The sequence below is a fragment of the Hordeum vulgare genome, chromosome 2H (assembly GCF_904849725.1).
Source record: "Hordeum vulgare subsp. vulgare chromosome 2H, MorexV3_pseudomolecules_assembly, whole genome shotgun sequence".
NCBI lineage: Eukaryota > Viridiplantae > Streptophyta > Magnoliopsida > Poales > Poaceae > Hordeum > Hordeum vulgare.
In genome coordinates, this window is record NC_058519.1 from 577,020,432 (window position 1) to 577,042,843 (window position 22,412).

Below are 22,412 nucleotides of genomic sequence, written 5' to 3' on the forward strand. Positions count from 1 at the left end.
AGTAGTAGTAGTAGGGGCAAGCATAAGGAACAAATAGATAGTTGCATGTCGGATGCGATCATACCAGCACTAAAGCACCGGATCCCATCAGTCCTCGTGTTGCATTCCCCTTTTTAAATATATTTTTGCGCCACGTGACAAGGATGACGCGGGACCGTGATCTATATGACCTCATTTTCTTATTTTTGACGATTACTGTGTGACTTTTCCCACCGCGCTTGACACCCAACGACTAGTACTAGTAGTAGTAGTAGGGGCAAGCATAAGGAACAAATAGATAGTTGCATGTCGGATGCGATCATACCAGCACTAAAGCACCGGATCCCATCAGAACTCCGAAGTTAAGCGTGCTTGGGCGAGAGTAGTACTAGGATGGGTGACCTCCTGGGAAGTCCTCGTGTTGCATTCCCCTTTTTAAATATATCTTTGCGCCACGTGACAAGGATGACGCGGGAGCGTGATCTATATGACCTCATTTTCTTATTTTTGACGATTACTGTGTGACTTTTCCCACCGCGCTTGACACCCAACGACTAGTAGTAGTAGTAGTAGTAGTAGGGGCAAGCATAAGGAACAAATAGATAGTTGCATGTCGGATGCGATCATACCAGCACTAAAGCACCGGATCCCATCATAACTCCGAAGTTAAGCGTGCTTGGGCGAGAGTAGTACTAGGATGGGTGACCTCCTGGGAAGTCCTCGTGTTGCATTCCCCTTTTTAAATATATTTTTGCGCCACGTGACAAGGATGACGCGGGACCGTGATCTATATGACTTCATTTTCTTATTTTTGACGATTACTGTGTGACTTTTCCCACCGCGCTTGACACCCAACGACTAGTAGTAGTAGTAGTAGTAGGGGCAAGCATAAGGAACAAATAGATAGTTGCATGTCGGATGCGATCATACCAGCACTAAAGCACCGGATCCCATCAGAACTCCGAAGTTAAGCGTGCTTGGGCGAGAGTAGTACTAGGATGGGTGACCTCCTGGGAAGTCCTCGTGTTGCATTCCCCTTTTTAAATATATTTTTGCGCCACGTGACAAGGATGACGCGGGAACGTGATCTATATTACCTCATTTTCTTATTTTTGACGATTACTGTGTGACTTTTCCCACCGCGCTTGACACCCAACGACTAGTAGTAGTAGTAGTAGTAGTAGTAGTAGTAGTAGTAGTAGGGGCAAGCATAAGGAACAAATAGATAGTTGCATGTCGGATGCGATCATACCAGCACTAAAGCACCGGATCCCATCAGAACTCCGAAGTTAAGCGTGCTTGGGCGAGAGTAATACTAGGATGGGTGACCTCCTGGGAAGTCCTCGTGTTGCATTCCCCTTTTTAAATATATTTTTGCTCCACGTGCCAAGGATGACGCGGGACCGTGATCTATATGACCTCATTTTCTTATTTTTGACGATTACTGTGTGACTTTTCCGACCGCGCTTGACACCCAACGACTAATAGTAGTAGTAGTAGTAGTAGTAGGGCAAGCATAAGGAACAAATAGATAGTTGCATGTCGGATGCGATCATACCAGCACTAAAGCACCGGATCCCATCAGAACTCCGAAGTTAAGCGTGCTTGGGCGAGAGTAGTACTAGGATGGGTGACCTCCTGGGAAGTCCTCGTGTTGCATTCCCCTTTTTAAATATATTTTTGCGCCACGTGACAAGGATGACGCGGGAGCGTGATCTATATGACCTCATTTTCTTATTTTTGACGATTACTGTGTGACTTTTCCCACCGCGCTTGACACCCAACAACTAGTAGTAGTAGTAGTAGTAGTAGTAGTAGTAGTAGTAGTAGGGGCAAGCATAAGGAACAAATAGATAGTTGCATGTCGGATGCGATCATACCAGCACTAAAGCACCGGATCCCATCAGAACTCCGAAGTTAAGCGTGCTTGGGCGAGAGTAGTACTAGGATGGGAGACCTCCTGGGAAGTCCTCGTGTTGCATTCCCCTTTTTAAATATATTTTTGCGCCACGTGACAAGGATGACGCGGGAGCGTGATCTATATGACCTCATTTTCTTATTTTTAACGATTACTGTGTGACTTTTCCCACCGCGCTTGACACCCAACGACTAGTAGTAGTAGTAGTAGTAGTAGTAGTAGTAGTAGTAGTAGTAGTATTAGTAGTAGTAGTAGTAGTAGTAGGGGCAAGCATAAGGAACAAATAGATAGTTGCATGTCGGATGCGATCATACCAGCATTAAAGCACCGGATCCCATCAGAACTCCGAAGTTAAGCGTGCTTGGGCGAGAGTAGTACTAGGATGGGTGACCTCGTGGGAAGTCCTCGTGTTGCATTCCCCTTTTTAAATATATTTTTGCGCCACGTGACAAGGATGACGCGGGAGCGTGATCTATATGACCTCATTTTCTTATTTTTGACGATTACTGTGTGACTTTTCCCACCGCGCTTGACACCCAATGACTAGTAGTAGTAGTAGTAGTAGTGGTAGTAGTAGTAGTAGTAGTAGTAGGGGCAAGCATAAGGAACAAATAGATAGTTGCATGTCGGATGCGATCATACCAGCACTAAAGCACCGGATCCCATCAGAACTCCGAAGTTAAGCGTGCTTGGGCGAGAGTAGTACTAGGATGGGTGACCTCCTGGGAAGTCCTCGTGTTGCATTCCCCTTTTTAAATATATTTTTGCGCCACGTGACAAGGATGACGCGGGAGCGTGATCTATATGACCTCATTTTCTTATTTTTGACGATTACTGTGTGACTTTTCCCACCGCGCTTGACACCCAACGACTAGTAGTAGTAGTAGTAGTAGTAGTAGGGGCAAGCATAAGGAACAAATAGATAGTTGCATGTCGGATGCGATCATACCAGCACTAAAGCACCGGATCCCATCAGAACTCCGAAGTTAAGCGTGCTTGGGCGAGAGTAGTACTAGGATGTGTGACCTCCCGGGAAGTCCTCGTGTTGCATTCCCCTTTTTAAATATATTTTTGCGCCACGTGACAAGGATGACGCGGGACCGTGATCTATATGACTTCATTTTCTTATTTTTGACGATTACTGTGTGACTTTTCCCACCGCGCTTGACACCCAACGACTAGTAGTAGTAGTAGTAGTAGGGGCAAGCATAAGGAACAAATAGATAGTTGCATGTCGGATGCGATCATACCAGCACTAAAGCACCGGATCCCATCAGAACTCTGAAGTTAAGCGTGCTTGGGCGAGAGTAGTACTAGGATGGGTGACCTCCTGGGAAGTCCTCGTGTTGCATTCCCCTTTTTAAATATATTTTTGCGCCACGTGACAAGGATGACGCGGGAACGTGATCTATATGACCTCATTTTCTTATTTTTGACGATTACTGTGTGACTTTTCCCACCGCGCTTGACACCCAACGACTAGTAGTAGTAGTAGTAGTAGTAGTAGTAGTAGTAGTAGTAGTAGTAGTAGTAGTAGTAGTAGTAGGGGCAAGCATAAGGAACAAATAGATAGTTGCATGTCGGATGCGATGATACCAGCACTAAAGCACCGGATCCCATCAGAACTCCGAAGTTAAGCGTGCTTGGGCGAGAGTAATACTAGGATGGGTGACCTCCTGGGAAGTCCTCGTGTTGCATTCCCCTTTTTAAATATATTTTTGCTCCACGTGCCAAGGATGACGCGGGACCGTGATCTATATGACCTCATTTTCTTATTTTTGACGATTACTGTGTGACTTTTCCGACCGCGCTTGACACCCAACGACTAATAGTAGTAGTAGTAGTAGTAGGGCAAGCATAAGGAACAAATAGATAGTTGCATGTCGGATGCGATCATACCAGCACTAAAGCACCGGATCCCATCAGAACTCCGAAGTTAAGCGTGCTTGGGCGAGAGTAGTACTAGGATGGGTGACCTCCTGGGAAGTCCTCGTGTTGCATTCCCCTTTTTAAATATATTTTTGCGCCACGTGACAAGGATGACGCGGGAGCGTGATCTATATGACCTCATTTTCTTATTTTTGACGATTACTGTGTGACTTTTCCCACCGCGCTTGACACCCAACAACTAGTAGTAGTAGTAGTAGTAGTAGTAGTAGTAGTAGTAGGGGCAAGCATAAGGAACAAATAGATAGTTGCATGTCGGATGCGATCATACCAGCACTAAAGCACCGGATCCCATCAGAACTCCGAAGTTAAGCGTGCTTGGGCGAGAGTAGTACTAGGATGGGAGACCTTCTGGGAAGTCCTCGTGTTGCATTCCCCTTTTTAAATATATTTTTGCGCCACGTGACAAGGATGACGCGGGAGCGTGATCTATATGACCTCATTTTCTTATTTTTAACGATTACTGTGTGACTTCTCCCACCGCGCTTGACACCCAACCTAGACTAGTAGTAGTAGTAGTAGTAGTAGTAGTAGTAGTAGTAGTAGTAGTAGTAGTAGTAGTAGTAGTAGTAGGGGCAAGCATAAGGAACAAATAGATAGTTGCATGTCGGATGCGATCATACCAGCATTAAAGCACCGGATCCCATCAGAACTCCGAAGTTAAGCGTGCTTGGGCGAGAGTAGTACTAGGATGGGTGACCTCGTGGGAAGTCCTCGTGTTGCATTCCCCTTTTTAAATATATTTTTGCGCCACGTGACAAGGATGACGCGGGAGCGTGATCTATATGACCTCATTTTCTTATTTTTGACGATTACTGTGTGACTTTTCCCACCGCGCTTGACACCCAATGACTAGTAGTAGTAGTAGTAGTAGTGGTAGTAGTAGTAGTAGTAGTAGTAGGGGCAAGCATAAGGAACAAATAGATAGTTGCATGTCGGATGCGATCATACCAGCACTAAAGCACCGGATCCCATCAGAACTCCGAAGTTAAGCGTGCTTGGGCGAGAGTAGTACTAGGATGGGTGACCTCCTGGGAAGTCCTCGTGTTGCATTCCCCTTTTTAAATATATTTTTGCGCCACGTGACAAGGATGACGCGGGACCGTGATCTATATGACCTCATTTTCTTATTTTTGACGATTACTGTGTGACTTTTCCCACCGCGCTTGACACCCAACGACTAGTAGTAGTAGTAGTAGGGGCAAGCATAAGGAACAAATAGATAGTTGCATGTCGGATGCGATCATACCAGCACTAAAGCACCGGATCCCATCAGAACTCCGAAGTTAAGCGTGCTTAGGCGAGAGTAGTACTAGGATGGGTGACCTCCTGGGAAGTCCTCGTGTTGCATTCCCCTTTTTAAATATATTTTTGCGCCACGTGACAAGGATGACGCGGGAACGTGATCTATATGACCTCCTTTTCTTATTTTTGACGATTACTGTGTGACTTTTCCCACCGCGCTTGACACCCAACGACTAGTAGTAGTAGTAGTAGTAGTAGTAGTAGTAGTAGTAGGGGCAAGCATAAGGAACAAATAGATAGTTGCATGTGGGATGCGATCATACCAGCACTAAAGCACCGGATCCCATCAGAACTACGAAGTTAAGCGTGCTTGGGCGAGAGTAGTACTAGGATGGGAGACCTCCTGGGAAGTCCTCGTGTTGCATTCCCCTTTTTAAATATATTTTTGCGCCACGTGACAAGGATGACGCGGGAGCGTGATCTATATGACCTCATTTTCTTATTTTTGACGATTACTGTGTGACTTTTCCCACCGCGTTTGACACCCAACGACTAGTAGTAGTAGTAGTAGTAGTAGTAGTAGTATTAGTAGTAGTAGTAGTAGTAGTAGTAGTAGTAGTAGTAGTAGTAGTAGTAGTAGTAGTAGTAGTAGTAGTAGTAGTAGTAGTAGTAGTAGTAGTAGTAGTAGTAGTAGTAGTAGTAGTAGTAGTAGTAGTAGTAGGGGCAAGCATAAGGAACAAATAGATAGTTGCATGTCGGATGCGATCATACCAGCATTAAAGCACTGGATCCCATCAGAACTCCGAAGTTAAGCGTGCTTGGGCGAGAGTAGTACTAGGATGGGTGACCTCCTGGGAAGTCCTCGTGTTGCATTCCCCTTTTTAAATATATTTTTGCGCCACGTGACAAGGATGACGCGGGAGCGTGATCTATATGACCTCATTTTCTTATTTTTGACGATTACTGTGTGACTTTTCCCACCGCGCTTGACACCCAATGACTACTAGTAGTAGTAGTAGTAGTGGTAGTAGTAGTAGTAGTAGGGGCAAGCATAAGGAACAAATAGATAGTTGCATGTCGGATGCGATCATACCAGCACTAAAGCACCGGATCCCATCAGAACTCCGAAGTTAAGCGTGCTTGGGCGAGAGTAGTACTAGGATGGGTGACCTCCTGGGAAGTCCTCGTGTTGCATTCCCCTTTTTAAATATATTTTTGCGCCACGTGACAAGGATGACGCGGGACCGTGATCTATATGACCTCATTTTCTTATTTTTGACGATTACTGTGTGACTTTTCCCACCGCGCTTGACACCCAACGACTAGTAGTAGTAGTAGTAGTAGGGGCAAGCATAAGGAACAAATAGATAGTTGCATGTCGGATGCGATCATACCAGCACTAAAGCACCGGATCCCATCAGAACTCCGAAGTTAAGCGTGCTTAGGCGAGAGTAGTACTAGGATGGGTGACCTCCTGGGAAGTCCTCGTGTTGCATTCCCCTTTTTAAATATATTTTTGCGCCACGTGACAAGGATGACGCGGGAACGTGATCTATATGACCTCATTTTCTTATTTTTGACGATTACTGTGTGACTTTTCCCACCGCGCTTGACACCCAACGACTAGTAGTAGTAGTAGTAGTAGTAGTAGTAGTAGTAGTAGTAGTAGTAGTAGTAGTAGTAGTAGTAGTAGTAGTAGTAGTAGTAGGGGCAAGCATAAGGAACAAATAGATAGTTGCATGTGGGATGCGATCATACCAGCACTAAAGCACCGGATCCCATCAGAACTACGAAGTTAAGCGTGCTTGGGCGAGAGTAGTACTAGGATGGGTGACCTCCTGGGAAGTCCTCGTGTTGCATTCCCCTTTTTAAATATATTTTTGCGCCACGTGACAAGGATGACGCGGGACCGTGATCTATATGACCTCATTTTCTTATTTTTGACGATTACTGTGTGACTTTTCCCACCGCGCTTGACACCCAACGACTAGTAGTAGTAGTAGTAGTAGTAGTAGGGCAAGCATAAGGAACAAATAGATAGTTGCATGTCGGATGCGATCATACCAGCACTAAAGCACCGGATCCCATCAGAACTCCGAAGTTAAGCGTGCTTGGGCGAGAGTAGTACTAGGATGGGTGACCTCGTGTGATGTCCTCGTGTTGCATTCCCCTTTTTAAATATATTTTTGCGCCACGTGACAAGGATGACGCGGGAGCGTGATCTATATGACCTCATTTTCTTATTTTTGACGATTACTGTGTGACTTTTCCCACCGCGCTTGACACTCAACGACTACTAGTAGTAGTAGTAGTAGTAGTAGTAGTAGTAGTAGTAGTAGGGGCAAGCATAAGGAACAAATAGATAGTTGCATGTCGGATGCGATCATACCAGCATTAAAGCACCGGATCCCATCAGAACTCCGAAGTTAAGCGTGCTTGGGCGAGAGTAGTACTAGGATGGGTGACCTCCTGGGAATTCCTCGTGTTGCATTCCCCTTTTTAAATATATTTTTGCGCCACGTGACAAGGATGACGCGGGAGCGTGATCTATATGACCTCATTTTCTTATTTTTGACGATTACTGTGTGACTTTTCCCACCGCGCTTGACACCCAATGACTAGTAGTAGTAGTAGTAGTAGTGGTAGTAGTAGTAGTAGTAGTAGTAGTAGTAGTAGTAGTAGTAGGGGCAAGCATAAGGAACAAATAGATAGTTGCATGTCGGATGCGATCATACCAGCACTAAAGCACCGGATCCCATCAGAACTCCGAAGTTAAGCGTGCTTGGGCGAGAGTAGTACTAGGATAGGTGACCTCCTGGGAAGTCCTCGTGTTGCATTCCCCTTTTTAAATATATTTTTGCGCCACGTGACAAGGATGACGCGGGAGCGTGATCTATATGACCTCATTTTCTTATTTTTGACGATTACTGTGTGACTTTTCCCACCGCGCTTGACACCCAACGACTAGTAGTAGTAGCAGTAGTAGTAGTAGTACTAGGGGCAAGCATAAGGAACAAATAGATAGTTGCATGTCGGATGCGATCATACCAGCACTAAAGCACCGGATCCCATCAGAACTTCGAAGTTAAGCGTGCTTGGGCGAGAGTAGTACTAGGATGGGTGACCTCCTGGGAAGTCCTCGTGTTGCATTCCCCTTTTTAAATATATTTTTGCGCCACGTGACAAGGATGACGCGGGAGCGTGATCTATATGACCTCATTTTCTTATTTTTGACGATTAGTGTGTGACTTTTCCCACCGCGCTTGACACCCAACGACTAGTAGTAGTAGTAGTAGTAGTAGTAGTATTAGTAGTAGTAGTAGGGGCAAGCATAAGGAACAAATAGATAGTTGCATGTCGGATGCGATCATACCAGCACTAAAGCATCGGATCCCATCAGAACTCCGAAGTTAAGCGTGCTTGGGCGAGAGTAGTACTAGGATGGGTGACGTCCTGGGAAGTCCTCGTGTTGCATTCCCCTTTTAAAATATATTTTTGCGCCACGTGACAAGGATGACGCGGGAGCGTGATCTATATGACCTCATTTTCTTATTTTTGACGATTACTGTGTGACTTTTCCCACCGCGCTTGACACCCAACGACTAGTAGTAGTAGCAGTAGTAGTAGTAGTAGTAGTAGGGGCAAGCATAAGGAACAAATAGATAGTTGCATGTCGGATGCGATCATACCAGCACAAAAGCACCGGATCCCATCAGAACTCCGAAGTTAAGCGTGCTTGGGCGAGAGTAGTACTAGGATGGGTGACCTCCTGGGAAGTCCTCGTGTTGCATTCCCCTTTTTAAATATATTTTTGCGCCACGTGACAAGGATGACGCGGGAGCGTGATCTATATGACCTCATTTTTTTTATTTTTGACGATTACTGTGTGACTTTTCCCACCGCGCTTGACACCCAACGACTAGTAGTAGTAGTAGTAGTAGTATTAGTAGTAGTAGTAGTAGGGGCAAGCATAAGGAACAAATAGATAGTTGCATGTCGGATGCGATCATACCAGCACTAAAGCACCGGATCCCATCAGAACTCCGAAGTTAAGCGTGCTTCGGCGAGAGTAGTACTAGGATGGGTGACCTCCTGGGAAGTCCTCGTGTTGCATTCCCCTTTTTAAATATATTTTTGCGCCACGTGACAAGGATGACGCGGGAGCGTGATCTATATGACCTCATTTTCTTATTTTTGACGATTACTGTGTGACTTTTCCCACCGCGTTTGACACCCAACGACTAGTAGTAGTAGTAGTAGTAGTAGTAGTAGTAGTATTAGTAGTAGTAGTAGTAGTAGTAGTAGTAGTAGTAGTAGTAGTAGTAGTAGTAGTAGTAGTAGTAGTAGTAGTAGTAGTAGTAGTAGTAGTAGGGGCAAGCATAAGGAACAAATAGATAGTTGCATGTCGGATGCGATCATACCAGCATTAAAGCACTGGATCCCATCAGAACTCCGAAGTTAAGCGTGCTTGGGCGAGAGTAGTACTAGGATGGGTGACCTCCTGGGAAGTCCTCGTGTTGCATTCCCCTTTTTAAATATATTTTTGCGCCACGTGACAAGGATGACGCGGGAGCGTGATCTATATGACCTCATTTTCTTATTTTTGACGATTACTGTGTGACTTTTCCCACCGCGCTTGACACCCAATGACTAGTAGTAGTAGTAGTAGTGGTAGTAGTAGTAGTAGTAGTAGTAGTAGGGGCAAGCATAAGGAACAAATAGATAGTTGCATGTCGGATGCGATCATACCAGCACTAAAGCACCGGATCCCATCAGAACTCCGAAGTTAAGCGTGCTTGGGCGAGAGTAGTACTAGGATGGGTGACCTCCTGGGAAGTCCTCGTGTTGCATTCCCCTTTTTAAATATATTTTTGCGCCACGTGACAAGGATGACGCGGGACCGTGATCTATATGACCTCATTTTCTTATTTTTGACGATTACTGTGTGACTTTCCCACCGCGCTTGACACCCAACGACTAGTAGTAGTAGTAGTAGTAGGGGCAAGCATAAGGAACAAATAGATAGTTGCATGTCGGATGCGATCATACCAGCACTAAAGCACCGGATCCCATCAGAACTCCGAAGTTAAGCGTGCTTAGGCGAGAGTAGTACTAGGATGGGTGACCTCCTGGGAAGTCCTCGTGTTGCATTCCCCTTTTAAAATATATTTTTGCGCCACGTGACAAGGATGACGCGGGAACGTGATCTATATGACCTCATTTTCTTATTTTTGACGATTACTGTGTGACTTTTCCCACCGCGCTTGACACCCAACGACTAGTAGTAGTAGTAGTAGTAGTAGTAGTAGTAGTAGTAGTAGTAGTAGTAGTAGTAGTAGTAGTAGTAGTAGTAGTAGTAGTAGGGGCAAGCATAAGGAACAAATAGATAGTTGCATGTGGGATGCGATCATACCAGCACTAAAGCACCGGATCCCATCAGAACTACGAAGTTAAGCGTGCTTGGGCGAGAGTAGTACTAGGATGGGTGACCTCCTGGGAAGTCCTCGTGTTGCATTCCCCTTTTTAAATATATTTTTGCGCCACGTGACAAGGATGACGCGGGACCGTGATCTATATGACCTCATTTTCTTATTTTTGACGATTACTGTGTGACTTTTCCCACCGCGCTTGACACCCAACGACTAGTAGTAGTAGTAGTAGTAGTAGTAGGGCAAGCATAAGGAACAAATAGATAGTTGCATGTCGGATGCGATCATACCAGCACTAAAGCACCGGATCCCATCAGAACTCCGAAGTTAAGCGTGCTTGGGCGAGAGTAGTACTAGGATGGGTGACCTCGTGTGATGTCCTCGTGTTGCATTCCCCTTTTTAAATATATTTTTGCGCCACGTGACAAGGATGACGCGGGAGCGTGATCTATATGACCTCATTTTCTTATTTTTGACGATTACTGTGTGACTTTTCCCACCGCGCTTGACACTCAACGACTACTAGTAGTAGTAGTAGTAGTAGTAGTAGTAGTAGTAGTAGGGGCAAGCATAAGGAACAAATAGATAGTTGCATGTCGGATGCGATCATACCAGCATTACAGCACCGGATCCCATCAGAACTCCGAAGTTAAGCGTGCTTGGGCGAGAGTAGTACTAGGATGGGTGACCTCCTGGGAAGTCCTCGTGTTGCATTCCCCTTTTTAAATATATTTTTGCGCCACGTGACAAGGATGACGCGGGAGCGTGATCTATATGACCTCATTTTCTTATTTTTGACGATTACTGTGTGACTTTTCCCACCGCGCTTGACACCCAATGACTAGTAGTAGTAGTAGTAGTAGTGGTAGTAGTAGTAGTAGTAGTAGTAGTAGTAGTAGTAGTAGTAGTACTAGTAGGGGCAAGCATAAGGAACAAATAGATAGTTGCATGTCGGATGCGATCATACCAGCACTAAAGCACCGGATCCCATCAGAACTCCGAAGTTAAGCGTGCTTGGGCGAGAGTAGTACTAGGATAGGTGACCTCCTGGGAAGTCCTCGTGTTGCATTCCCCTTTTTAAATATATTTTTGCGCCACGTGACAAGGATGACGCGGGAGCGTGATCTATATGACCTCATTTTCTTATTTTTGACGATTACTGTGTGACTTTTCCCACCGCGCTTGACACCCAACGACTAGTAGTAGTAGCAGTAGTAGTAGTAGTACTAGGGGCAAGCATAAGGAACAAATAGATAGTTGCATGTCGGATGCGATCATACCAGCACTAAAGCACCGGATCCCATCAGAACTTCGAAGTTAAGCGTGCTTGGGCGAGAGTAGTACTAGGATGGGTGACCTCCTGGGAAGTCCTCGTGTTGCATTCCCCTTTTTAAATATATTTTTGCGCCACGTGACAAGGATGACGCGGGAGCGTGATCTATATGACCTCATTTTCTTATTTTTGACGATTAGTGTGTGACTTTTCCCACCGCGCTTGACACCCAACGACTAGTAGTAGTAGTAGTAGTAGTAGTAGTATTAGTAGTAGTAGTAGGGGCAAGCATAAGGAACAAATAGATAGTTGCATGTCGGATGCGATCATACCAGCACTAAAGCATCGGATCCCATCAGAACTCCGAAGTTAAGCGTGCTTGGGCGAGAGTAGTACTAGGATGGGTGACGTCCTGGGAAGTCCTCGTGTTGCATTCCCCTTTTTAAATATATTTTTGCGCCACGTGACAAGGATGACGCGGGAGCGTGATCTATATGACCTCATTTTCTTATTTTTGACGATTACTGTGTGACTTTTCCCACCGCGCTTGACACCCAACGACTAGTAGTAGTAGCAGTAGTAGTAGTAGTAGTAGTAGGGGCAAGCATAAGGAACAAATAGATAGTTGCATGTCGGATGCGATCATACCAGCACAAAAGCACCGGATCCCATCAGAACTCCGAAGTTAAGCGTGCTTGGGCGAGAGTAGTACTAGGATGGGTGACCTCCTGGGAAGTCCTCGTGTTGCATTCCCCTTTTTAAATATATTTTTGCGCCACGTGACAAGGATGACGCGGGAGCGTGATCTATATGACCTCATTTTTTTTATTTTTGACGATTACTGTGTGACTTTTCCCACCGCGCTTGACACCCAACGACTAGTAGTAGTAGTAGTAGTAGTATTAGTAGTAGTAGTAGTAGGGGCAAGCATAAGGAACAAATAGATAGTTGCATGTCGGATGCGATCATACCAGCACTAAAGCACCGGATCCCATCAGAACTCCGAAGTTAAGCGTGCTTCGGCGAGAGTAGTACTAGGATGGGTGACCTCCTGGGAAGTCCTCGTGTTGCATTCCCCTTTTTAAATATATTTTTGCGCCACGTGACAAGGATGACGCGGGAGCGTGATCTATATGACCGCATTTTCTTATTTTTGACGATTACTGTGTGACTTTTCCCACCGCGCTTGACACCCAACGACTAGTAGTAGTAGCAGTAGTAGTAGTAGTAGTAGTAGTAGGGGCAAGCATAAGGAACAAATAGATAGTTGCATGTCGGATGCGATCATACCAGCATTAAAGCACCGGATCCCATCAGAACTCCGAAGTTAAGCGTGCTTGGGCGAGAGTAGTACTAGGATGGGTGACCTCCTGGGAAGTCCTCGTGTTGCATTCCCCTTTTTAAATATATTTTTGCGCCACGTGACAAGGATGACGCGGGACCGTGATCTATATGACCTCATTTTCTTATTTTTGACGATTACTGTGTGACTTTTCCCACCGCGCTTGACACCCAATGACTAGTAGTAGTAGTAGTAGTAGTGGTAGTAGTAGTAGTAGTAGTAGTAGTAGGGGCAAGCATAAGGAACAAATAGATAGTTGCATGTCGGATGCGATCATACCAGCACTAAAGCACCGGATCCCATCAGAACTCCGAAGTTAAGCGTGCTTGGGCGAGAGTAGTACTAGGATAGGTGACCTCCTGGGAAGTCCTCGTGTTGCATTCCCCTTTTTAAATATATTTTTGCGCCACGTGACAAGGATGACGCGGGAGCGTGATCTATATGACCCCATTTTCTTATTTTTGACGATTACTGTGTGACTTTTCCCACCGCGCTTGACACCCAACGACTAGTAGTAGTAGCAGTAGTAGTAGTAGTACTAGGGGCAAGCATAAGGAACAAATAGATAGTTGCATGTCGGATGCGATCATACCAGCACTAAAGCACCGGATCCCATCAGAACTTTGAAGTTAAGCGTGCTTGGGCGAGAGTAGTACTAGGATGGGTGACCTCCTGGGAAGTCCTCGTGTTGCATTCCCCTTTTTAAATATATTTTTGCGCCACGTGACAAGGATGACGCGGGAGCGTGATCTATATGACCTCATTTTCTTATTTTTGACGATTAGTGTGTGACTTTTCCCACCGCGCTTGACACCCAACGACTAGTAGTAGTAGTAGTAGTAGTAGTATTAGTAGTAGTAGTAGGGGCAAACATAAGGAACAAATAGATAGTTGCATGTCGGATGCGATCATACCAGCACTAAAGCACCGGATCCCATCAGAACTCCGAAGTTAAGCGTGCTTGGGCGAGAGTAGTACTAGGATGGGTGACCTCCTGGGAAGTCCTCGTGTTGCATTCCCCTTTTTAAATATATTTTTGCGCCACGTGACAAGGATGACGCGGGAGCGTGATCTATATGACCTCATTTTCTTATTTTTGACGATTACTGTGTGACTTTTCCCACCGCGCTTGACACCCAACGACTAGTAGTAGTAGTAGTAGGGGCAAGCATAAGGAACAAATAGATAGTTGCATGTCGGATGCGATCATACCAGCACTAAAGCACCGGATCCCATCAGAACTCCGAAGTTAAGCGTGCTTGGGCGAGAGTAGTACTAGGATAGGTGACCTCCTGGGAAGTCCTCGTGTTGCATTCCCCTTTTTAAATATATTTTTGCGCCATGTGACAAGGATGACGCGGGAGCGTGATCTATATGACCTCATTTTCTTATTTTTGACGATTACTGTGTGACTTTTCCCACCGCGCTTGACACCCAACGACTAGTAGTAGTAGCAGTAGTAGTAGTAGTACTAGGGGCAAGCATAAGGAACAAATAGATAGTTGCATGTCGGATGCGATCATACCAGCACTAAAGCACCGGATCCCATCAGAACTTTGAAGTTAAGCGTGCTTGGGCGAGAGTAGTACTAGGATGGGTGACCTCCTGGGAAGTCCTCGTGTTGCATTCCCCTTTTTAAATATATTTTTGCGCCACGTGACAAGGATGACGCGGGAGCGTGATCTATATGACCTCATTTTCTTATTTTTGACGATTAGTGTGTGACTTTTCCCACCGCGCTTGACACCCAACGACTAGTAGTAGTAGTAGTAGTAGTAGTATTAGTAGTAGTAGTAGGGGCAAACATAAGGAACAAATAGATAGTTGCATGTCGGATGCGATCATACCAGCACTAAAGCACCGGATCCCATCAGAACTCCGAAGTTAAGCGTGCTTGGGCGAGAGTAGTACTAGGATGGGTGACCTCCTGGGAAGTCCTCGTGTTGCATTCCCCTTTTTAAATATATTTTTGCGCCACGTGACAAGGATGACGCGGGAGCGTGATCTATATGACCTCATTTTCTTATTTTTGACGATTACTGTGTGACTTTTCCCACCGCGCTTGACACCCAACGACTAGTAGTAGTAGTAGTAGGGGCAAGCATAAGGAACAAATAGATAGTTGCATGTCGGATGCGATCATACCAGCACTAAAGCACCGGATCCCATCAGAACTCTGAAGTTAAGCGTGCTTGGGCGAGAGTAGTACTAGGATGGGTGACCTCCTGGGAAGTCCTCGTGTTGCATTCCCCTTTTTAAATATATTTTTGCGCCACGTGACAAGGATGACGCGGGAACGTGATCTATATGACCTCATTTTCTTATTTTTGACGATTATTGTGTGACTTTTCCCACCGCGCTTGACACCCAACGACTAGTAGTAGTAGTAGTAGTAGTAGTAGTAGTAGGGGCAAGCATAAGGAACAAATAGATAGTTGCATGTCGGATGCGATCATACCAGCACTAAAGCACCGGATCCCATCAGAACTCCGAAGTTAAGCGTGCTTGGGCGAGAGTAGTACTAGGATGGGTGACCTCCTGGGAAGTCCTCGTGTTGCATTCCCCTTTTTAAATATATTTTTGCGCCACGTGACAAGGATGACGCGGGACCGTGATCTATATGACCTCATTTTCTTATTTTTGACGATTACTGTGTGACTTTTCCCACCGCGCTTGACACCCAACGACTAGTAGTAGTAGTAGTAGTAGGGGCAAGCATAAGGAACAAATAGATAGTTGCATGTCGGATGCGATCATACCAGCACTAAAGCACCGGATCCCATCAGAACTCCGAAGTTAAGCGTGCTTGGGCGAGAGTAGTACTAGGATGGGTGACCTCCTGGGAAGTCCTCGTGTTGCATTCCCCTTTTTAAATATATTTTTGCGCCACGTGACAAGGATGACGCGGGAACGTGATCTATATGACCTCATTTTCTTATTTTTGACGATTACTGTGTGACTTTTCCCACCGCGCTTGACACCCAAAGACTAGTAGTAGTACTAGTAGTAGTAGTAGTAGTAGGGGCAAGCATAAGGAACAAATAGATAGTTGCATGTTGGATGCGTTCATACCAGCACTAAAGCACCGGATCCCATCAGAACTCCGAAGTTAAGCGTGCTTGGGCGAGAGTAGTACTAGGATGGGTGACCTCCTGGGAAGTCCTCGTGTTGCATTCCCCTTTTTAAATATATTTTTGCGCCACGTGACAAGGATGACGCGGGACCGTGATCTATATGACCTCATTTTCTTATTTTTGACGATTACTGTGTGACTTTTCCGACCGCGCTTGACACCCAACGACTAATAGTAGTAGTAGTAGTAGGGCAAGCATAAGGAACAAATAGATAGTTGCATGTTGGATGCGATCATACCAGCACTAAAGCACCGGATCCCATCAGAACTCCGAAGTTAAGCGTGCTTGGGCGAGAGTAGTACTAGGATGAGTGACCTCCTGGGAAGTCCTCGTGTTGCATTCCCCTTTTTAAATATATTTTTGCGCCACGTGACAAGGATGACGCGGGAGCGTGATCTATATGACCTCATTTTCTTATTTTTGACGATTACTGTGTGACTTTTCTCACCGCGCTTGACACCCAACGACTAGTAGTAGTAGTAGTAGTAGGGGCAAGCATAAGGAACAAATAGATAGTTGCATGTCGGATGCGATCATATCAGCACTAAAGCACCGGATCCCATCAGAACTCCGAAGTTAAGCGTGCTTGGGCGAGAGTAGTACTAGGATGGGTGACCTCCTGGGAAGTCTTCGTGTTGCATTCCCCTTTTTAAATATATTTTTGCGCCACGTGACAAGGATGACGCGGGAGCGTGATCTATATGACCTCATTTTCTTATTTTTGACGATTAGTGTGTGACTTTTCCCACCGCGCTTGACACCCAACGACTAGTAGTAGTAGTAGTAGTAGTAGTAGTATTAGTAGTAGTAGTAGGGGCAAGCATAAGGAACAAATAGATAGTTGCATGTCGGATGCGATCATACCAGCACTAAAGCATCGGATCCCATCAGAACTCCGAAGTTAAGCGTGCTTGGGCGAGAGTAGTACTAGGATGGGTGACGTCCTGGGAAGTCCTCGTGTTGCATTCCCCTTTTTAAATATATTTTTGCGCCACGTGACAAGGATGACGCGGGAGCGTGATCTATATGACCTCATTTTCTTATTTTTGACGATTACTGTGTGACTTTTCCCACCGCGCTTGACACCCAACGACTAGTAGTAGTAGCAGTAGTAGTAGTAGTAGTAGTAGTAGGGGCAAGCATAAGGAACAAATAGATAGTTGCATGTCGGATGCGATCATACCAGCACAAAAGCACCGGATCCCATCAGAACTCCGAAGTTAAGCGTGCTTGGGCGAGAGTAGTACTAGGATGGGTGACCTCCTGGGAAGTCCTCGTGTTGCATTCCCCTTTTTAAATATATTTTTGCGCCACGTGACAAGGATGACGCGGGAGCGTGATCTATATGACCTCATTTTTTTTATTTTTGACGATTACTGTGTGACTTTTCCCACCGCGCTTGACACCCAACGACTAGTAGTAGTAGTAGTAGTAGTAGTATTAGTAGTAGTAGTAGTAGGGGCAAGCATAAGGAACAAATAGATAGTTGCATGTCGGATGCGATCATACCAGCACTAAAGCACCGGATCCCATCAGAACTCCGAAGTTAAGCGTGCTTCGGCGAGAGTAGTACTAGGATGGGTGACCTCCTGGGAAGTCCTCGTGTTGCATTCCCCTTTTTAAATATATTTTTGCGCCACGTGACAAGGATGACGCGGGAGCGTGATCTATATGACCGCATTTTCTTATTTTTGACGATTACTGTGTGACTTTTCCCACCGCGCTTGACACCCAACGACTAGTAGTAGTAGCAGTAGTAGTAGTAGTAGTAGTAGGGGCAAGCATAAGGAACAAATAGATAGTTGCATGTCGGATGCGATCATACCAGCATTAAAGCACCGGATCCCATCAGAACTCCGAAGTTAAGCGTGCTTGGGCGAGAGTAGTACTAGGATGGGTGACCTCCTGGGAAGTCCTCGTGTTGCATTCCCCTTTTTAAATATATTTTTGCGCCACGTGACAAGGATGACGCGGGACCGTGATCTATATGACCTCATTTTCTTATTTTTGACGATTACTGTGTGACTTTTCCCACCGCGCTTGACACCCAATGACTACTAGTAGTAGTAGTAGTAGTGGTAGTAGTAGTAGTAGTAGTAGTAGTAGTAGTAGGGGCAAGCATAAGGAACAAATAGATAGTTGCATGTCGGATGCGATCATACCAGCACTAAAGCACCGGATCCCATCAGAACTCCGAAGTTAAGCGTGCTTGGGCGAGAGTAGTACTAGGATAGGTGACCTCCTGGGAAGTCCTCGTGTTGCATTCCCCTTTTTAAATATATTTTTGCGCCACGTGACAAGGATGACGCGGGAGCGTGATCTATATGACCTCATTTTCTTATTTTTGACGATTACTGTGTGACTTTTCCCACCGCGCTTGACACCCAACGACTAGTAGTAGTAGCAGTAGTAGTAGTAGTACTAGGGGCAAGCATAAGGAACAAATAGATAGTTGCATGTCGGATGCGATCATACCAGCACTAAAGCACCGGATCCCATCAGAACTTTGAAGTTAAGCGTGCTTGGGCGAGAGTAGTACTAGGATGGGTGACCTCCTGGGAAGTCCTCGTGTTGCATTCCCCTTTTTAAATATATTTTTGCGCCACGTGACAAGGATGACGCGGGAGCGTGATCTATATGACCTCATTTTCTTATTTTTGACGATTAGTGTGTGACTTTTCCCACCGCGCTTGACACCCAACGACTAGTAGTAGTAGTAGTAGTAGTATTAGTAGTAGTAGTAGGGGCAAACATAAGGAACAAATAGATAGTTGCATGTCGGATGCGATCATACCAGCACTAAAGCACCGGATCCCATCAGAACTCCGAAGTTAAGCGTGCTTGGGCGAGAGTAGTACTAGGATGGGTGACCTCCTGGGAAGTCCTCGTGTTGCATTCCCCTTTTTAAATATATTTTTGCGCCACGTGACAAGGATGACGCGGGAGCGTGATCTATATGACCTCATTTTCTTATTTTTGACGATTACTGTGTGACTTTTCCCACCGCGCTTGACACCCAACGACTAGTAGTAGTAGTAGTAGGGGCAAGCATAAGGAACAAATAGATAGTTGCATGTCGGATGCGATCATACCAGCACTAAAGCACCGGATCCCATCAGAACTCTGAAGTTAAGCTTGCTTGGGCGAGAGTAGTACTAGGATGGGTGACCTCCTGGGAAGTCCTCGTGTTGCATTCCCCTTTTTAAATATATTTTTGCGCCACGTGACAAGGATGACGCGGGAACGTGATCTATATGACCTCATTTTCTTATTTTTGACGATTATTGTGTGACTTTTCCCACCGCGCTTGACACCCAACGACTAGTAGTAGTAGTAGTAGTAGTAGTAGTAGTAGTAGTAGGGGCAAGCATAAGGAACAAATAGATAGTTGCATGTCGGATGCGATCATACCAGCACTAAAGCACCGGATCCCATCAGAACTCCGAAGTTAAGCGTGCTTGGGCGAGAGTAGTACTAGGATGGGTGACCTCCTGGGAAGTCCTCGTGTTGCATTCCCCTTTTTAAATATATTTTTGCGCCACGTGACAAGGATGACGCGGGACCGTGATCTATATGACCTCATTTTCTTATTTTTGACGATTACTGTGTGACTTTTCCCACCGCGCTTGACACCCAACGACTAGTAGTAGTAGTAGTAGTAGGGGCAAGCATAAGGAACAAATAGATAGTTGCATGTCGGATGCGATCATACCAGCACTAAAGCACCGGATCCCATCAGAACTCCGAAGTTAAGCGTGCTTGGGCGAGAGTAGTACTAGGATGGGTGACCTCCTGGGAAGTCCTCGTGTTGCATTCCCCTTTTTAAATATATTTTTGCGCCACGTGACAAGGATGACGCGGGAACGTGATCTATATGACCTCATTTTCTTATTTTTGACGATTACTGTGTGACTTTTCCCACCGCGCTTGACACCCAAAGACTAGTAGTAGTACTAGTAGTAGTAGTAGTAGTAGGGGCAAGCATAAGGAACAAATAGATAGTTGCATGTTGGATGCGTTCATACCAGCACTAAAGCACCGGATCCCATCAGAACTCCGAAGTTAAGCGTGCTTGGGCGAGAGTAGTACTAGGATGGGTGACCTCCTGGGAAGTCCTCGTGTTGCATTCCCCTTTTTAAATATATTTTTGCGCCACGTGACAAGGATGACGCGGGACCGTGATCTATATGACCTCATTTTCTTATTTTTGACGATTACTGTGTGACTTTTCCGACCGCGCTTGACACCCAACGACTAATAGTAGTAGTAGTAGTAGGGCAAGCATAAGGAACAAATAGATAGTTGCATGTTGGATGCGATCATACCAGCACTAAAGCACCGGATCCCATCAGAACTCCGAAGTTAAGCGTGCTTGGGCGAGAGTAGTACTAGGATGAGTGACCTCCTGGGAAGTCCTCGTGTTGCATTCCCCTTTTTAAATATATTTTTGCGCCACGTGACAAGGATGACGCGGGAGCGTGATCTATATGACCTCATTTTCTTATTTTTGACGTTTACTGTGTGACTTTTCTCACCGCGCTTGACACCCAACGACTAGTAGTAGTAGTAGTAGTAGTAGTAGGGGCAAGCATAAGGAACAAATAGATAGTTGCATGTCGGATGCGATCATATCAGCACTAAAGCACCGGATCCCATCAGAACTCCGAAGTTAAGCGTGCTTGGGCGAGAGTAGTACTAGGATGGGTGACCTCGTGGGAAGTCCTCGTGTTGCATTCCCCTTTTTAAATATATTTTTGCGCCACGTGACAAGGATGACGCGGGACCGTGATCTATATGACCTCATTTTCTTATTTTTGACGATTACTGTGTGACTTTTCCCACCGCGCTTGACACCCAACGACTAGTAGTAGTAGTAGTAGTGGTAGTAGTAGTAGTAGTAGTAGTAGTAGTAGTAGTAGGGGCAAGCATAAGGAACAAATAGATAGTTGCATGTCGGATGCGATCATACCAGCACTAAAGCACCGGATCCCATCAGAACTCCGAAGTTAAGCGTGCTTGGGCGAGAGTAGTACTAGGATAGGTGACCTCCTTGGAAGTCCTCGTGTTGCATTCCCCATTTTAAATATATTTTTGCGCCACGTGACAAGGATGACGCGGGAGCGTGATCTATATGACCTCATTTTCTTATTTTTGACGAGTACTGTGTGACTTTTCCCACCGCGCTTGACACCCAACGACTAGTAGTAGTAGCAGTAGTAGTAGTAGTAGTAGGGGCAAGCATAAGGAACAAATAGATAGTTGCATGTCGGATGCGATCATACCAGCACTAAAGCACCGGATCCCATCAGAACTTCGAAGTTAAGCGTGCTTGGGCGAGAGTAGTACTAGGATGGGTGACCTCCTGGGAATTCCTCGTGTTGCATTCCCCTTTTTAAATATATTTTTCGCCACGTGACAAGGATGACGCGGGAGCGTGATCTATATGACCTCATTTTCTTATTTTTGACGATTACTGTGTGACTTTTCCCACCGCGCTTGACACCCACCGACTAGTAGTAGTAGTAGTAGTAGTAGTAGTAGTAGTAGTAGTAGTAGGGGCAAGCATAAGGAACAAATAGATAGTTGCATGTTGGATGCGATCATACCAGCACTAAAGCACCGGATCCCATCAGAACTCCGAAGTTAAGCGTGCTTGGGCGAGAGTAGTACTAGGATGGGTGACCTCCTGGGAAGTCCTCGTGTTGCATTCCCCTTTTTAAATATATTTTTGCGCCACGTGACAAGGATGACGCGGGAGCGTGATCTATATGACCTCATTTTCTTATTTTTGACGATTACTGTGTGACTTTTCCCACCGCGCTTGACACCCAACGACTAGTAGTAGTAGCAGCAGTAGTAGTAGTAGTAGGGGCAAGCATAAGGAACAAATAGATAGTTGCATGTCGGATGCGATCATACCAGCACTAAAGCACCGGATCCCATCAGAACTCCGAAGTTAAGCGTGCTTGGGCGAGAGTAGTACTAGGATGGGTGACCTCCTGGGAAGTCCTCGTGTTGCATTCCCCTTTTTAAATATATTTTTGCGCCACGTGACAAGGATGACGCGGGACCGTGATCTATATGACCTCATTTTCTAATTTTTGACGATTACTGTGTGACTTTTCCCACCGCGCTTGACACCCAA

At 45.6% G+C, this 22,412-nt stretch overlaps 69 non-coding genes across 69 annotated transcripts; all 69 read left to right on the plus strand.

The window, feature by feature from the left end:
- The first annotated feature begins 290 nt into the window (after positions 1-290).
- Positions 291-409, plus strand: LOC123434305. Its single transcript, XR_006625591.1, has one exon. It is a non-coding gene; the product is annotated as a 5S ribosomal RNA (ribosomal RNA).
- A 185-nt stretch (positions 410-594) lies between these two features.
- On the plus strand, positions 595-713 carry LOC123438754. Its single transcript, XR_006629878.1, has one exon. It is a non-coding gene; the product is annotated as a 5S ribosomal RNA (ribosomal RNA).
- A 182-nt stretch (positions 714-895) lies between these two features.
- On the plus strand, positions 896-1,014 carry LOC123434306. Its single transcript, XR_006625592.1, has one exon. It is a non-coding gene; the product is annotated as a 5S ribosomal RNA (ribosomal RNA).
- Positions 1,015-1,217: 203 nt separating this feature from the next.
- Positions 1,218-1,336, plus strand: LOC123437014. The gene has a single exon (XR_006628218.1). It is a non-coding gene; the product is annotated as a 5S ribosomal RNA (ribosomal RNA).
- A 187-nt stretch (positions 1,337-1,523) lies between these two features.
- LOC123434307 lies at positions 1,524-1,642 on the plus strand. Its single transcript, XR_006625593.1, has one exon. It is a non-coding gene; the product is annotated as a 5S ribosomal RNA (ribosomal RNA).
- Positions 1,643-1,845: 203 nt separating this feature from the next.
- On the plus strand, positions 1,846-1,964 carry LOC123435012. The gene has a single exon (XR_006626274.1). It is a non-coding gene; the product is annotated as a 5S ribosomal RNA (ribosomal RNA).
- Positions 1,965-2,197: 233 nt separating this feature from the next.
- LOC123435593 lies at positions 2,198-2,316 on the plus strand. Its single transcript, XR_006626838.1, has one exon. It is a non-coding gene; the product is annotated as a 5S ribosomal RNA (ribosomal RNA).
- Positions 2,317-2,525: 209 nt separating this feature from the next.
- LOC123434308 lies at positions 2,526-2,644 on the plus strand. Its single transcript, XR_006625594.1, has one exon. It is a non-coding gene; the product is annotated as a 5S ribosomal RNA (ribosomal RNA).
- Positions 2,645-2,832: 188 nt separating this feature from the next.
- On the plus strand, positions 2,833-2,951 carry LOC123438784. The gene has a single exon (XR_006629906.1). It is a non-coding gene; the product is annotated as a 5S ribosomal RNA (ribosomal RNA).
- A 182-nt stretch (positions 2,952-3,133) lies between these two features.
- On the plus strand, positions 3,134-3,252 carry LOC123435812. Its single transcript, XR_006627058.1, has one exon. It is a non-coding gene; the product is annotated as a 5S ribosomal RNA (ribosomal RNA).
- Positions 3,253-3,479: 227 nt separating this feature from the next.
- Positions 3,480-3,598, plus strand: LOC123438217. Its single transcript, XR_006629372.1, has one exon. It is a non-coding gene; the product is annotated as a 5S ribosomal RNA (ribosomal RNA).
- Positions 3,599-3,782: 184 nt separating this feature from the next.
- On the plus strand, positions 3,783-3,901 carry LOC123434309. Its single transcript, XR_006625595.1, has one exon. It is a non-coding gene; the product is annotated as a 5S ribosomal RNA (ribosomal RNA).
- Positions 3,902-4,101: 200 nt separating this feature from the next.
- Positions 4,102-4,220, plus strand: LOC123435369. The gene has a single exon (XR_006626623.1). It is a non-coding gene; the product is annotated as a 5S ribosomal RNA (ribosomal RNA).
- A 233-nt stretch (positions 4,221-4,453) lies between these two features.
- Positions 4,454-4,572, plus strand: LOC123435594. The gene has a single exon (XR_006626839.1). It is a non-coding gene; the product is annotated as a 5S ribosomal RNA (ribosomal RNA).
- A 209-nt stretch (positions 4,573-4,781) lies between these two features.
- Positions 4,782-4,900, plus strand: LOC123434311. The gene has a single exon (XR_006625597.1). It is a non-coding gene; the product is annotated as a 5S ribosomal RNA (ribosomal RNA).
- Positions 4,901-5,079: 179 nt separating this feature from the next.
- On the plus strand, positions 5,080-5,198 carry LOC123437229. Its single transcript, XR_006628421.1, has one exon. It is a non-coding gene; the product is annotated as a 5S ribosomal RNA (ribosomal RNA).
- Positions 5,199-5,398: 200 nt separating this feature from the next.
- On the plus strand, positions 5,399-5,517 carry LOC123438706. The gene has a single exon (XR_006629833.1). It is a non-coding gene; the product is annotated as a 5S ribosomal RNA (ribosomal RNA).
- Positions 5,518-5,846: 329 nt separating this feature from the next.
- LOC123436924 lies at positions 5,847-5,965 on the plus strand. Its single transcript, XR_006628131.1, has one exon. It is a non-coding gene; the product is annotated as a 5S ribosomal RNA (ribosomal RNA).
- A 203-nt stretch (positions 5,966-6,168) lies between these two features.
- On the plus strand, positions 6,169-6,287 carry LOC123434312. The gene has a single exon (XR_006625598.1). It is a non-coding gene; the product is annotated as a 5S ribosomal RNA (ribosomal RNA).
- Positions 6,288-6,469: 182 nt separating this feature from the next.
- LOC123437230 lies at positions 6,470-6,588 on the plus strand. The gene has a single exon (XR_006628422.1). It is a non-coding gene; the product is annotated as a 5S ribosomal RNA (ribosomal RNA).
- A 245-nt stretch (positions 6,589-6,833) lies between these two features.
- LOC123438308 lies at positions 6,834-6,952 on the plus strand. The gene has a single exon (XR_006629458.1). It is a non-coding gene; the product is annotated as a 5S ribosomal RNA (ribosomal RNA).
- A 187-nt stretch (positions 6,953-7,139) lies between these two features.
- On the plus strand, positions 7,140-7,258 carry LOC123431787. Its single transcript, XR_006623372.1, has one exon. It is a non-coding gene; the product is annotated as a 5S ribosomal RNA (ribosomal RNA).
- Positions 7,259-7,464: 206 nt separating this feature from the next.
- Positions 7,465-7,583, plus strand: LOC123435367. The gene has a single exon (XR_006626621.1). It is a non-coding gene; the product is annotated as a 5S ribosomal RNA (ribosomal RNA).
- A 227-nt stretch (positions 7,584-7,810) lies between these two features.
- Positions 7,811-7,929, plus strand: LOC123437069. The gene has a single exon (XR_006628271.1). It is a non-coding gene; the product is annotated as a 5S ribosomal RNA (ribosomal RNA).
- A 194-nt stretch (positions 7,930-8,123) lies between these two features.
- LOC123436563 lies at positions 8,124-8,242 on the plus strand. The gene has a single exon (XR_006627781.1). It is a non-coding gene; the product is annotated as a 5S ribosomal RNA (ribosomal RNA).
- A 206-nt stretch (positions 8,243-8,448) lies between these two features.
- Positions 8,449-8,567, plus strand: LOC123432032. Its single transcript, XR_006623634.1, has one exon. It is a non-coding gene; the product is annotated as a 5S ribosomal RNA (ribosomal RNA).
- A 197-nt stretch (positions 8,568-8,764) lies between these two features.
- On the plus strand, positions 8,765-8,883 carry LOC123435180. Its single transcript, XR_006626441.1, has one exon. It is a non-coding gene; the product is annotated as a 5S ribosomal RNA (ribosomal RNA).
- A 204-nt stretch (positions 8,884-9,087) lies between these two features.
- On the plus strand, positions 9,088-9,206 carry LOC123438324. The gene has a single exon (XR_006629473.1). It is a non-coding gene; the product is annotated as a 5S ribosomal RNA (ribosomal RNA).
- Positions 9,207-9,496: 290 nt separating this feature from the next.
- Positions 9,497-9,615, plus strand: LOC123436925. Its single transcript, XR_006628132.1, has one exon. It is a non-coding gene; the product is annotated as a 5S ribosomal RNA (ribosomal RNA).
- Positions 9,616-9,824: 209 nt separating this feature from the next.
- LOC123434313 lies at positions 9,825-9,943 on the plus strand. The gene has a single exon (XR_006625599.1). It is a non-coding gene; the product is annotated as a 5S ribosomal RNA (ribosomal RNA).
- Positions 9,944-10,124: 181 nt separating this feature from the next.
- Positions 10,125-10,243, plus strand: LOC123437231. Its single transcript, XR_006628423.1, has one exon. It is a non-coding gene; the product is annotated as a 5S ribosomal RNA (ribosomal RNA).
- A 245-nt stretch (positions 10,244-10,488) lies between these two features.
- LOC123438309 lies at positions 10,489-10,607 on the plus strand. Its single transcript, XR_006629459.1, has one exon. It is a non-coding gene; the product is annotated as a 5S ribosomal RNA (ribosomal RNA).
- A 187-nt stretch (positions 10,608-10,794) lies between these two features.
- LOC123431788 lies at positions 10,795-10,913 on the plus strand. Its single transcript, XR_006623373.1, has one exon. It is a non-coding gene; the product is annotated as a 5S ribosomal RNA (ribosomal RNA).
- Positions 10,914-11,116: 203 nt separating this feature from the next.
- Positions 11,117-11,235, plus strand: LOC123436716. Its single transcript, XR_006627929.1, has one exon. It is a non-coding gene; the product is annotated as a 5S ribosomal RNA (ribosomal RNA).
- Positions 11,236-11,471: 236 nt separating this feature from the next.
- On the plus strand, positions 11,472-11,590 carry LOC123437070. Its single transcript, XR_006628272.1, has one exon. It is a non-coding gene; the product is annotated as a 5S ribosomal RNA (ribosomal RNA).
- Positions 11,591-11,784: 194 nt separating this feature from the next.
- Positions 11,785-11,903, plus strand: LOC123436564. The gene has a single exon (XR_006627782.1). It is a non-coding gene; the product is annotated as a 5S ribosomal RNA (ribosomal RNA).
- Positions 11,904-12,109: 206 nt separating this feature from the next.
- LOC123432033 lies at positions 12,110-12,228 on the plus strand. The gene has a single exon (XR_006623635.1). It is a non-coding gene; the product is annotated as a 5S ribosomal RNA (ribosomal RNA).
- A 197-nt stretch (positions 12,229-12,425) lies between these two features.
- On the plus strand, positions 12,426-12,544 carry LOC123435181. Its single transcript, XR_006626442.1, has one exon. It is a non-coding gene; the product is annotated as a 5S ribosomal RNA (ribosomal RNA).
- A 204-nt stretch (positions 12,545-12,748) lies between these two features.
- On the plus strand, positions 12,749-12,867 carry LOC123438326. Its single transcript, XR_006629475.1, has one exon. It is a non-coding gene; the product is annotated as a 5S ribosomal RNA (ribosomal RNA).
- Positions 12,868-13,067: 200 nt separating this feature from the next.
- LOC123435311 lies at positions 13,068-13,186 on the plus strand. Its single transcript, XR_006626566.1, has one exon. It is a non-coding gene; the product is annotated as a 5S ribosomal RNA (ribosomal RNA).
- A 212-nt stretch (positions 13,187-13,398) lies between these two features.
- On the plus strand, positions 13,399-13,517 carry LOC123437071. Its single transcript, XR_006628273.1, has one exon. It is a non-coding gene; the product is annotated as a 5S ribosomal RNA (ribosomal RNA).
- Positions 13,518-13,711: 194 nt separating this feature from the next.
- On the plus strand, positions 13,712-13,830 carry LOC123438195. The gene has a single exon (XR_006629353.1). It is a non-coding gene; the product is annotated as a 5S ribosomal RNA (ribosomal RNA).
- A 203-nt stretch (positions 13,831-14,033) lies between these two features.
- On the plus strand, positions 14,034-14,152 carry LOC123434314. Its single transcript, XR_006625600.1, has one exon. It is a non-coding gene; the product is annotated as a 5S ribosomal RNA (ribosomal RNA).
- Positions 14,153-14,331: 179 nt separating this feature from the next.
- On the plus strand, positions 14,332-14,450 carry LOC123437072. The gene has a single exon (XR_006628274.1). It is a non-coding gene; the product is annotated as a 5S ribosomal RNA (ribosomal RNA).
- A 194-nt stretch (positions 14,451-14,644) lies between these two features.
- LOC123438196 lies at positions 14,645-14,763 on the plus strand. The gene has a single exon (XR_006629354.1). It is a non-coding gene; the product is annotated as a 5S ribosomal RNA (ribosomal RNA).
- A 203-nt stretch (positions 14,764-14,966) lies between these two features.
- Positions 14,967-15,085, plus strand: LOC123434315. Its single transcript, XR_006625601.1, has one exon. It is a non-coding gene; the product is annotated as a 5S ribosomal RNA (ribosomal RNA).
- A 179-nt stretch (positions 15,086-15,264) lies between these two features.
- Positions 15,265-15,383, plus strand: LOC123435814. Its single transcript, XR_006627060.1, has one exon. It is a non-coding gene; the product is annotated as a 5S ribosomal RNA (ribosomal RNA).
- Positions 15,384-15,577: 194 nt separating this feature from the next.
- LOC123434316 lies at positions 15,578-15,696 on the plus strand. The gene has a single exon (XR_006625602.1). It is a non-coding gene; the product is annotated as a 5S ribosomal RNA (ribosomal RNA).
- Positions 15,697-15,878: 182 nt separating this feature from the next.
- LOC123434317 lies at positions 15,879-15,997 on the plus strand. Its single transcript, XR_006625603.1, has one exon. It is a non-coding gene; the product is annotated as a 5S ribosomal RNA (ribosomal RNA).
- A 194-nt stretch (positions 15,998-16,191) lies between these two features.
- Positions 16,192-16,310, plus strand: LOC123435596. The gene has a single exon (XR_006626841.1). It is a non-coding gene; the product is annotated as a 5S ribosomal RNA (ribosomal RNA).
- A 181-nt stretch (positions 16,311-16,491) lies between these two features.
- On the plus strand, positions 16,492-16,610 carry LOC123437582. Its single transcript, XR_006628756.1, has one exon. It is a non-coding gene; the product is annotated as a 5S ribosomal RNA (ribosomal RNA).
- Positions 16,611-16,792: 182 nt separating this feature from the next.
- Positions 16,793-16,911, plus strand: LOC123437976. Its single transcript, XR_006629135.1, has one exon. It is a non-coding gene; the product is annotated as a 5S ribosomal RNA (ribosomal RNA).
- A 206-nt stretch (positions 16,912-17,117) lies between these two features.
- Positions 17,118-17,236, plus strand: LOC123432034. The gene has a single exon (XR_006623636.1). It is a non-coding gene; the product is annotated as a 5S ribosomal RNA (ribosomal RNA).
- Positions 17,237-17,436: 200 nt separating this feature from the next.
- Positions 17,437-17,555, plus strand: LOC123435182. The gene has a single exon (XR_006626443.1). It is a non-coding gene; the product is annotated as a 5S ribosomal RNA (ribosomal RNA).
- A 207-nt stretch (positions 17,556-17,762) lies between these two features.
- Positions 17,763-17,881, plus strand: LOC123438327. The gene has a single exon (XR_006629476.1). It is a non-coding gene; the product is annotated as a 5S ribosomal RNA (ribosomal RNA).
- A 197-nt stretch (positions 17,882-18,078) lies between these two features.
- LOC123435312 lies at positions 18,079-18,197 on the plus strand. Its single transcript, XR_006626567.1, has one exon. It is a non-coding gene; the product is annotated as a 5S ribosomal RNA (ribosomal RNA).
- A 218-nt stretch (positions 18,198-18,415) lies between these two features.
- Positions 18,416-18,534, plus strand: LOC123437073. The gene has a single exon (XR_006628275.1). It is a non-coding gene; the product is annotated as a 5S ribosomal RNA (ribosomal RNA).
- A 194-nt stretch (positions 18,535-18,728) lies between these two features.
- LOC123438198 lies at positions 18,729-18,847 on the plus strand. Its single transcript, XR_006629355.1, has one exon. It is a non-coding gene; the product is annotated as a 5S ribosomal RNA (ribosomal RNA).
- A 200-nt stretch (positions 18,848-19,047) lies between these two features.
- Positions 19,048-19,166, plus strand: LOC123434318. The gene has a single exon (XR_006625604.1). It is a non-coding gene; the product is annotated as a 5S ribosomal RNA (ribosomal RNA).
- Positions 19,167-19,345: 179 nt separating this feature from the next.
- LOC123438778 lies at positions 19,346-19,464 on the plus strand. Its single transcript, XR_006629901.1, has one exon. It is a non-coding gene; the product is annotated as a 5S ribosomal RNA (ribosomal RNA).
- A 200-nt stretch (positions 19,465-19,664) lies between these two features.
- Positions 19,665-19,783, plus strand: LOC123434319. Its single transcript, XR_006625605.1, has one exon. It is a non-coding gene; the product is annotated as a 5S ribosomal RNA (ribosomal RNA).
- Positions 19,784-19,965: 182 nt separating this feature from the next.
- LOC123434320 lies at positions 19,966-20,084 on the plus strand. Its single transcript, XR_006625606.1, has one exon. It is a non-coding gene; the product is annotated as a 5S ribosomal RNA (ribosomal RNA).
- A 194-nt stretch (positions 20,085-20,278) lies between these two features.
- Positions 20,279-20,397, plus strand: LOC123435597. The gene has a single exon (XR_006626842.1). It is a non-coding gene; the product is annotated as a 5S ribosomal RNA (ribosomal RNA).
- A 181-nt stretch (positions 20,398-20,578) lies between these two features.
- On the plus strand, positions 20,579-20,697 carry LOC123437583. The gene has a single exon (XR_006628757.1). It is a non-coding gene; the product is annotated as a 5S ribosomal RNA (ribosomal RNA).
- Positions 20,698-20,885: 188 nt separating this feature from the next.
- On the plus strand, positions 20,886-21,004 carry LOC123436694. Its single transcript, XR_006627907.1, has one exon. It is a non-coding gene; the product is annotated as a 5S ribosomal RNA (ribosomal RNA).
- A 218-nt stretch (positions 21,005-21,222) lies between these two features.
- LOC123438603 lies at positions 21,223-21,341 on the plus strand. Its single transcript, XR_006629738.1, has one exon. It is a non-coding gene; the product is annotated as a 5S ribosomal RNA (ribosomal RNA).
- A 194-nt stretch (positions 21,342-21,535) lies between these two features.
- LOC123436711 lies at positions 21,536-21,654 on the plus strand. Its single transcript, XR_006627924.1, has one exon. It is a non-coding gene; the product is annotated as a 5S ribosomal RNA (ribosomal RNA).
- Positions 21,655-21,859: 205 nt separating this feature from the next.
- On the plus strand, positions 21,860-21,978 carry LOC123434322. Its single transcript, XR_006625608.1, has one exon. It is a non-coding gene; the product is annotated as a 5S ribosomal RNA (ribosomal RNA).
- Positions 21,979-22,172: 194 nt separating this feature from the next.
- Positions 22,173-22,291, plus strand: LOC123434323. The gene has a single exon (XR_006625609.1). It is a non-coding gene; the product is annotated as a 5S ribosomal RNA (ribosomal RNA).
- Positions 22,292-22,412: the final 121 nt, after the last annotated feature.